The sequence below is a fragment of the Oncorhynchus keta genome, unplaced genomic scaffold (genome assembly GCF_023373465.1).
Source record: "Oncorhynchus keta strain PuntledgeMale-10-30-2019 unplaced genomic scaffold, Oket_V2 Un_scaffold_23083_pilon_pilon, whole genome shotgun sequence".
Classification (NCBI taxonomy): Eukaryota; Metazoa; Chordata; class Actinopteri; order Salmoniformes; family Salmonidae; genus Oncorhynchus; species Oncorhynchus keta.
Window position 1 is genome coordinate 72119 of NW_026290873.1, and position 9257 is coordinate 81375.

Consider the following 9257-nt stretch of genomic DNA (forward strand, 5'->3'; position numbering starts at 1 on the left):
GGTCCTACACTAAAGTTATTATGACTGGTCCTACACTAAAGTTATTATGACTGGTCCATCACTAAAGTTATTATGACTGGTCCATCACTAAAGTTATTATGACTGGTCCTACACTAAAGTTATTATGACTGGTCCATCACTAAAGTTATTATGACTGGTCCTACACTAAAGTTATTATGACTGGTCCTACACTAAAGTTATTATGACTGGTCCATCACTAAAGTTATTATGACTGGTCCTACACTAAAGTTATTATGACTGGTCCATCACTAAAGTTATTATGACTGGTCCATCACTAAAGTTATTATGACTGGTCCTACACTAAAGTTATTATGACTGGTCCATCACTAAAGTTATTATGACTGGTCCATCACTAAAGTTATTCTGGCTGGTCCTACACTAAAGTTATTATGACTGGTCCATCACTAAAGTTATTATGACTGGTCCATCACTAAAGTTATTATGACTGGTCCATCACTAAAGTTATTATGACTGGTCCTACACTAAAGTTATTATGACTGGTCCATCACTAAAGTTATTCTGGCTGGTCCTACACTAAAGTTATTATGACTGGTCCTACACTAAAGTTATTCTGGCTGGTCCTACACTAAAGTTATTATGACTGGTCCTACACTAAAGTTATTCTGGCTGGTCCTACACTAAAGTTATTATGACTGGTCCTACACTAAAGTTATTATGACTGGTCCTACACTAAAGTTATTATGACTGGTCCTACACTAAAGTTATTATGACTGGTCCTACACTAAAGTTATTATGACTGGTCCATCACTAAAGTTATTATGACTGGTCCATCACTAAAGTTATTATGACTGGTCCTACACTAAAGTTATTATGACTGGTCCATCACTAAAGTTATTATGACTGGTCCTACACTAAAGTTATTATGACTGGTCCTACACTAAAGTTATTATGACTGGTCCTACACTAAAGTTATTATGACTGGTCCATCACTAAAGTTATTATGACTGGTCCATCACTAAAGTTATTATGACTGGTCCATCACTAAAGTTATTATGACTGGTCCTACACTAAAGTTATTATGACTGGTCCTACACTAAAGTTCTTATGACTGGTCCTACACTAAAGTTCTTATGACTGGTCCTACACTAAAGTTCTTATGACTGGTCCTACACTAAAGTTCTTATGACTGGTCCTACACTAAAGTTCTTATGACTGGTCCTACACTAAAGTTATTATGACTGGTCCATCACTAAAGTTATTATGACTGGTCCTACACTAAAGTTATTATGACTGGTCCTACACTAAAGTTCTTATGACTGGTCCTACACTAAAGTTCTTATGACTGGTCCTACACTAAAGTTATTATGACTGGTCCTACACTAAAGTTATTATGACTGGTCCATCACTAAAGTTATTATGACTGGTCCTACACTAAAGTTCTTATGACTGGTCCTACACTAAAGTTATTATATGTTCACAGTAGATGAAGGAGAATAACTAACAAAACAGACATACATTGAGATAAAAGGTTTTTCAGATGCCGTTATGGTTGACATGATCACAGAAGTGTCATCCAATGTCTGGAGAAACTATATCACTAATGTACTGCAGGTGCTTCTACACCTGCATTGCTTGCTGTTTGGGGTTTTAGGCTGGGTTTCTGTACAGCACTTTGAGATATCAGCTGATGTACGAAGGGCTATATAAATACAATTTGATTGATTGATACTGCAAAGTTAAGGAAGTCAAGGAACCACAGTGACCAGGCCTTACCTAGTGTTTCCTTCTGAGTGACCAGGCCTTACCTAGTGTTCCCTTCTGAGTGACCAGGCCTTACCTAGTGTTCCCTTCTGAGTGACCAGGCCTTACCTAGTGTTCCCTTCTGAGTGACCAGGTGTTTCCTTCTGAGTGACCAGGCCTTACCTAGTGTTTCCTTCTGAGTGACCAGGCCTTACCTAGTGTTTCCTTCTGAGTGACCAGGCCTTACCTAGTGTTTCCTTCTGAGTGACCAGGCCTTATCTAGTGTTTCCTTCTGAGTGACCAGGCCTTACCTAGTGTTTCCTTCTGAGTGACCAGGCCTTACCTAGTGTTTCCTTCTGAGTGACCAGACCTTACCTAGTGTTTCCTTGACCAGGCCCTAGGTTACTTCTGAGTGACCAGGCCTTATCTAGTGTTTCCTTCTGAGTGACCAGGCCTTACCTAGTGTTTCCTTCTGAGTGACCAGGCATTACCTAGTGTTCCCTTCTGAGTGACCAGGCCTTATCTAGTGTTCCCTTCTGAGTGACCAGGCCTTATCTAGTGTTTCCTTCTGAGTGACCAGGCCTTACCTAGTGTTTCCTTCTGAGTGACCAGGCCTTACCTAGTGTTCCCTTCTGAGTGACCAGGCCTTATCTAGTGTTCCCTTCTGAGTGACCAGGCCTTATCTAGTGTTTCCTTCTGAGTGACCAGGCCTTACCTAGTGTTTCCTTCTGAGTGACCAGGCATTACCTAGTGTTTCCTTCTGAGTGACCTGGCCTTACCTAGTGTTCCCTTCTGAGTGACCAGGCCTTACCTAGTGTTCCCTTCTGAGTGACCAGGCCTTACCTAGTGTTCCCTTCTGAGTGACCAGGTGTTTCCTTCTGAGTGACCAGGCCTTACCTAGCAATTTATTCCAGGCCTTACCTAGTGTTTCCTTCTGAGTGACCAGGCCTTATCTAGTGTTTCCTTCTGAGTGACCAGGCCTTACCTAGTGTTTCCTTCTGAGTGACCAGGCCTTACCTAGTGTTTCCTTCTGAGTGACCAGGCCTTACCTAGTGTTTCCTTCTGAGTGACCAGGCCTTACCTAGTGTTTCCTTCTGAGTGACCAGGCCTTACCTAGTGTTTCCTTCTGAGTGACCAGGCCTTATCTAGTGTTTCCTTCTGAGTGACCAGGCCTTACCTAGTGTTTCCTTCTGAGTGACCAGGCCTTACCTAGTGTTCCCTTCTGAGTGACCAGGCCTTATCTAGTGTTCCCTTCTGAGTGACCAGGCCTTATCTAGTGTTTCCTTCTGAGTGACCAGGCCTTACCTAGTGTTCCCTTCTGAGTGACCAGGCCTTATCTAGTGTTCCCTTCTGAGTGACCAGGCCTTATCTAGTGTTCCCTTCTGAGTGACCAGGCCTTACCTAGTGTTCCCTTCTGAGTGACCAGGCCTTATCTAGTGTTCCCTTCTGAGTGACCAGGCCTTACCTAGTGTTTCCTTCTGAGTGACCAGGCCTTACCTAGTGTTCCCTTCTGAGTGACCAGGCCTTATCTAGTGTTCCCTTCTGAGTGACCAGGCCTTATCTAGTGTTCCCTTCTGAGTGACCTGGCCTTATCTAGTGTTCCCTTCTGAGTGACCAGGCCTTATCTAGTGTTCCCTTCTGAGTGACCAGGCCTTACCTAGTGTTCCCTTCTGAGTGACCAGGCCTTACCTAGTGTTCCCTTCTGAGTGACCAGGCCTTATCTAGTGTTTCCTTCTGTTAAAAGAGAAGGGATGTTTCTAGACAACATTATGTTCCCGCCGCACCCTAACTTCCTGCAACTATTTATAACCCTACTCCAACTTATCTTACAATAATGTAGTGAGAGACTGAGCTGGTAACAGAATTATTTTGACATTTTGGAAATCTAACAAACACACATTTGTCTTTCATATACAAATACAGCTCGGGGAGGGGCTCGTTTCAGCCTGACTAATTCGCTCTGTTTCACTTTTGTTGAAATGGAACAATTCAGTTTAGGTCCAGACTAGGCTAGATTCAATATAAACAGGAAATGTAAACAGGAATTAGATTGTTTGGATATAGAGCCGTTGTAAACAATGAGTGTAAGTCTGGCATAGAAAAAGAATTACAGAACAATGAATGGGAATGTCTGTGAAGTCAGGTACAATGACCGGTTATGACCAAAAATCCAAGCTCATGTTGTGATCTAGTTAGTTGTAATTTAATGCACACCTGGAAACTGACTCAATAATATCCTTGATTGACAAAACAGTCCTTACCTACTGTGCACATATTAATCAGTGGGAACGGTCTTGGGCCTCTGAGTATCAGTTTACTTAAATGACCCATAACCTCTGACCCCATTGTTTCCCCTATCCCTCTTCCTACATCACAATTTTCATTTTTCTGGAAGTGTGCTCTAGTTTATTTCCCTTCATGGATTTAAAACTGAGGGTTTCATTTTGTGAAAATGCATGGATATGCATGAGGAGTGCACAATTACACACTTCAGGGGAAAGGACAGAGAATCGGGATGCAGGTTGAGGAAGTTAAGGAGAATTACTCCCAGGTCGGTCAGGTGCAGGGTGAGGAAGTTAAGGAGAATTACTCCCAGAGAATTACTCCCAGGTCGGTCAGGTGCAGGGTGAGGAAGTTAAGGAGAATTAATCCCAGGTCGGTCGGGTGCAGGGTGAGGAAGTTAAGGAGAATTAATCCCAGGTCGGTCGGGTGCAGGAGAATTACTCCCAGGTCGGTCAGGTGCAGGGTGAGGAAGTTAAGGAGAATTACTCCCAGGTCGGTCGGGTGCAGGGTGAGGAAGTTAAGGAGAATTACTCCCAGGTCGGTCGGGTGCAGAGTGAAGTTGCTCCTAGTTGCTCCCCCACTAATGGTTAAGGTTACAATTGTAGTAGGGAAGCTGATCCTAGACCCTGGAGCGGCCTGCCTCAGTCAGAGTCCTGTCTGTTGTAGCTTCACATACACAATGCAGAGAAGGACATATTAGTATATTTGTTTATTTAAAAACACTGTTTGATCTTTTAAAAAATGAGGCATTCAATGTGGACATTGTTTAGGTGTCATGTGCATCTGATAAAATCAACCACCAAAACCAATGACACATACAATATAATTGGGAAGACTTCGTCACATGATCAGAACAGAGACATACAGAACATTCCATAGACATACAGTGCAGACTGAAGACTACAATGATGGTTAGAGGCAATAGAGAACTTTTAGCCTCTATGGGTGCTCTTCAGACAAAACGGGTCCTTTAATCTAAATGGACAGAAATAGTTTCATCGTACAGAAAGAGGCACATGTCCCCATAACCATGAGAAAAAGCAGAATATATTACCTGTCTAAAATTCAAGTAGTTTCATGAAATGGATTAAAGTAATATCCAGTGTTCCAGGTTTCTATGAAATAGGACCTATTTTGAATTACAATATAATGAGTGAATATACTTTTCCTTCCCAAATGTTTTAATTAAACATGTTAAACAGCAGCTTTTCTGTGTTGGAATGGTGTGGCCGTACCCCAACAACACAACGGTGTGGCCGTACCCCAACAACACAACGGTGTGGCCGTACCCCAACAACACAACGGTGTGGCCGTACCCCAACAACACAACGGTGTGGCCGTACCCCAACAACACAACGGTGCGGCCGTACCCCAACAACACAACGGTGCGGCCGTACCCCAACAACACAACGGTGCGGCCGTACCCCAACAACACAACGGTGCGGCCGTACCCCAACAACACAACGGTGCGGCCGTACCCCAACAACACAACGGTGTGGCCGTACCCCAACAACACAACGGTGTGGCCGTACCCCAACAACACAACGGTGCGGCCGTACCCCAACAACACAACGGTGCGGCCGTACCCCAACAACACAACGGTGCGGCCGTACCCCAACAACACAACGGTGCGGCCGTACCCCAACAACACAACGGTGAGGCCGTACCCCAACAACACAACGGTGCGGCCGTACCCCAACAACACAACGGTGCGGCCGTACCCCAACAACACAACGGTGCGGCCGTACCCCAACAACACAACGGTGCGGCCGTACCCCAACAACACAACGGTGCGGCCGTACCCCAACAACACAACGGTGCGGCCGTACCCCAACAACACAACGGTGCGGCCGTACCCCAACAACACAACGGTGCGGCCGTACCCCAACAACACAACGGTGCGGCCGTACCCCAACAACACAACGGTGCGGCCGTACCCCAACAACACAACGGTGTGGCCGTACCCCAACAACACAACGGTGTGGCCGTACCCCAACAATACAACGGTGAGGCCGTACCCCAACAACACAACGGTGCGGCCGTACCCCAACAACACAACGGTGCGGCCGTACCCCAACAACACAACGGTGCGGCCGTACCCCAACAACACAACGGTGCGGCCGTACCCCAACAACACAACGGTGCGGCCGTACCCCAACAATACAACGGTGAGGCCGTACCCCAACAACACAACGGTGTGGCCGTACCCCAACAACACAACGGCCCAACAACACAACGGTGTGGCCGTACCCCAACAATACAACGGTGTGGCCGTACCCCAACAACACAACGGTGAGGCCGTACCCCAACAACACAACGGTGCGGCCGTACCCCAACAATACAACGGTGTGGCCGTACCCCAACAACACAACGGTGTGGCCGTACCCCAACAACACAACGGCCCAACAACACAACGGTGTGGCCGTACCCCAACAACACAACGGTGTGGCCGTACCCCAACAACACAACGGTGTGGCCGTACCCCAACAACACAACGGTGTGGCCGTACCCCAACAACACAACGGTGTGGCCGTACCCCAACAACACAACGGTGCGGCCGTACCCCAACAACACAACGGTGCGGCCGTACCCCAACAACACAACGGTGCGGCCGTACCCCAACAACACAACGGTGCGGCCGTACCCCAACAACACAACGGTGTGGCCGTACCCCAACAACACAACGGTGTGGCCGTACCCCAACAACACAACGGTGTGGCCGTACCCCAACAACACAACGGTGCGGCCGTACCCCAACAACACAACGGTGCGGCCGTACCCCAACAACACAACGGTGCGGCCGTACCCCAACAACACAACGGTGCGGCCGTACCCCAACAACACAACGGTGAGGCCGCACCCCAACAACACAACGGTGCGGCCGTACACCCCAACAACACAACGGTGCGGCCGTACCCCAACAACACAACGGTGCGGCCGTACCCCAACAACACAACGGTGCGGCCGCACCCAACAACAACGGTGCGGCCGTGCCCCAACAACACAACGGTGCGGCCGTACCCCAACAACACAACGGTGCGGCCGCACCCCAACAACACAACGGTGTGGCCGCCCCAACAACACAACGGTGCGGCCGTACCCCAACAACACAACGGTGTGGCCGTACCCCAACAACACAACGGTGTGGCCGCACCCCAACAACACAACGGTGTGGCCGTACCCCAACAATACAACGGTGAGGCCGTACCCCAACAACACAACGGTTTAAACCCCAACAACACAACGGTGCCACCCCAACAACACAACGGTGCGGCCGTACCCCAACAACACAACGGTGCGGCCGTACCCCAACAACACAACGGTGCGGCCGTACCCCAACAATACAACGGTGAGGCCGTACCCCAACAACACAACGGTGTGGCCGTACCCCAACAACACAACGGCCCAACAACACAACGGTGTGGCCGTACCCCAACAATACAACGGTGTGGCCGTACCCCAACAACACAACGGTGAGGCCGTACCCCAACAACACACCGGTGCGGCCGTACCCCAACAATACAACGGTGTGGCCGTACCCCAACAACACAACGGTGTGGCCGTACCCCAACAACACAACGGCCCAACAACACAACGGTGTGGCCGTACCCCAACAACACAACGGTGCGGCCGTACCCCAACAACACAACGGTGCGGCCGTACCCCAACAATACAACGGTGTGGCCGTACCCCAACAATACAACGGTGTGGCAAATACACCCCAACAACACAACGGTGCGGCCGTGCCCCAACAATACAACGGTGTGGCCGTACCCCAACAACACAACGGTGTGGCCGTACCCCAACAACACAACGGTGTGGCGTACCCCAACAACACAACGGTGAGGCCGTACCCCAACAACACAACGGTGAGGCCGTACCCCAACAATACAACTCACCCAACAATACAACGGTGCGGCCGTACCCCCAACAACATTTTCAACACAACGGCCCAACAACACAACGGTGTGGCCGTACCCCAACAACACAACGGCCCAACAACACAACTGTGTGGCCGTACCCCAACAACACAACGGCCCAACAACACAACGGTGTGGCCGTACCCCAACAACACAACGGTGAGGCCGTACCCCAACAACACAACGGTGTGGCCGTACCCCAACAACACAACGGCCCAACAACACAACGGTGTGGCCGTACCCCAACAACACAACGGTGCGGCCGTACCCCAACAACACAACGGTGAGGCCGTACCCCAACAACACAACGGTGTGGCCGTACCCCAACAACACAACGGTGAGGCCGTACCCCAACAACACAACACAACGGTGCGGCCGTACCCCAACAACACAACGGTGCGGCCGTACCCCAACAACACAACGGTGAGGCCGTACCCCAACAACACAACGGTGCGGCCGTACCCCAACAACACAACGGTGTGGCCGTACCCCAACAACACAACGGTGAGGCCGTACCCCAACAACACAACGGTGCGGCCGTACCCCAACAACACAACGGTGAGGCCGTACCCCAACAACACAACGGTGAGGCCGTACCCCAACAACACAACACAACGGTGCGGCCGTACCCCAACAACACAACGGTGTGGCCGTACCCCAACAACACAACGGCCCAACAACACAACGGTGTGGCCGTACCCCAACAACACAACGGTGCGGCCGTACCCCAACAACACAACGGTGCGGCCGTACCCCAACAACACAACGGTGTGGCCATATACCCATCATTAAACATAGGAATGCTAGTAGACCGCTGATTGGCCAGCTCATCCTCATTAGGAGGATGACATCATCCTCTATGAGGAAATATCAAGCCTTTTTTAAACGGTCTGTTTGAGGTGGGGTTTTTCAAGTGTTTTTTATCCCTCAAATTTATGCTTTGGCCACAAATAATAGTATAGGACGAGTCAACAACATTATTTGGGTATGAGTTAACAGAATATGAACTTTTAAAAAGTGAGATTTTCACTGGACAGTTACATTAGCATCATGCCAAACCAACATGTGTAACCATACAGCCAACCTTCTAGCTGAAATTTGACATGTAACAATTAGTAAGGAAACGTCCATAGTGTAACATGGATAACCTGTACGCTGGACATCTATATACTGTATCAGAAAATCATCAGAAAAATAACTATGACAATGGATTTAACTGTGTGTGAGGTTTACCTCTCGAAACATTAAAAAATCCACTCAATATGTGTTTAGTGGAACATTCTCACATAGCGTCAACTTTCAATGAAAACAAGAAATTGGCCTCCTTTATCA

General features: G+C 48.6%; 1 long non-coding RNA gene across 1 annotated transcript; it reads right to left on the reverse strand.

Moving 5' to 3' along the window:
* Positions 1-1152: 1152 nt before the first annotated feature.
* LOC127928210 (uncharacterized) lies at positions 1153-2604 on the reverse strand. The gene is made up of 3 exons (XR_008130932.1): positions 2502-2604; positions 2066-2097; positions 1153-1851 (listed from the first exon to the last, which is right to left on the reverse strand). It is a non-coding gene; the product is annotated as an uncharacterized LOC127928210 (long non-coding RNA).
* Between the last annotated feature and the right edge of the window lie 6653 nt (positions 2605-9257).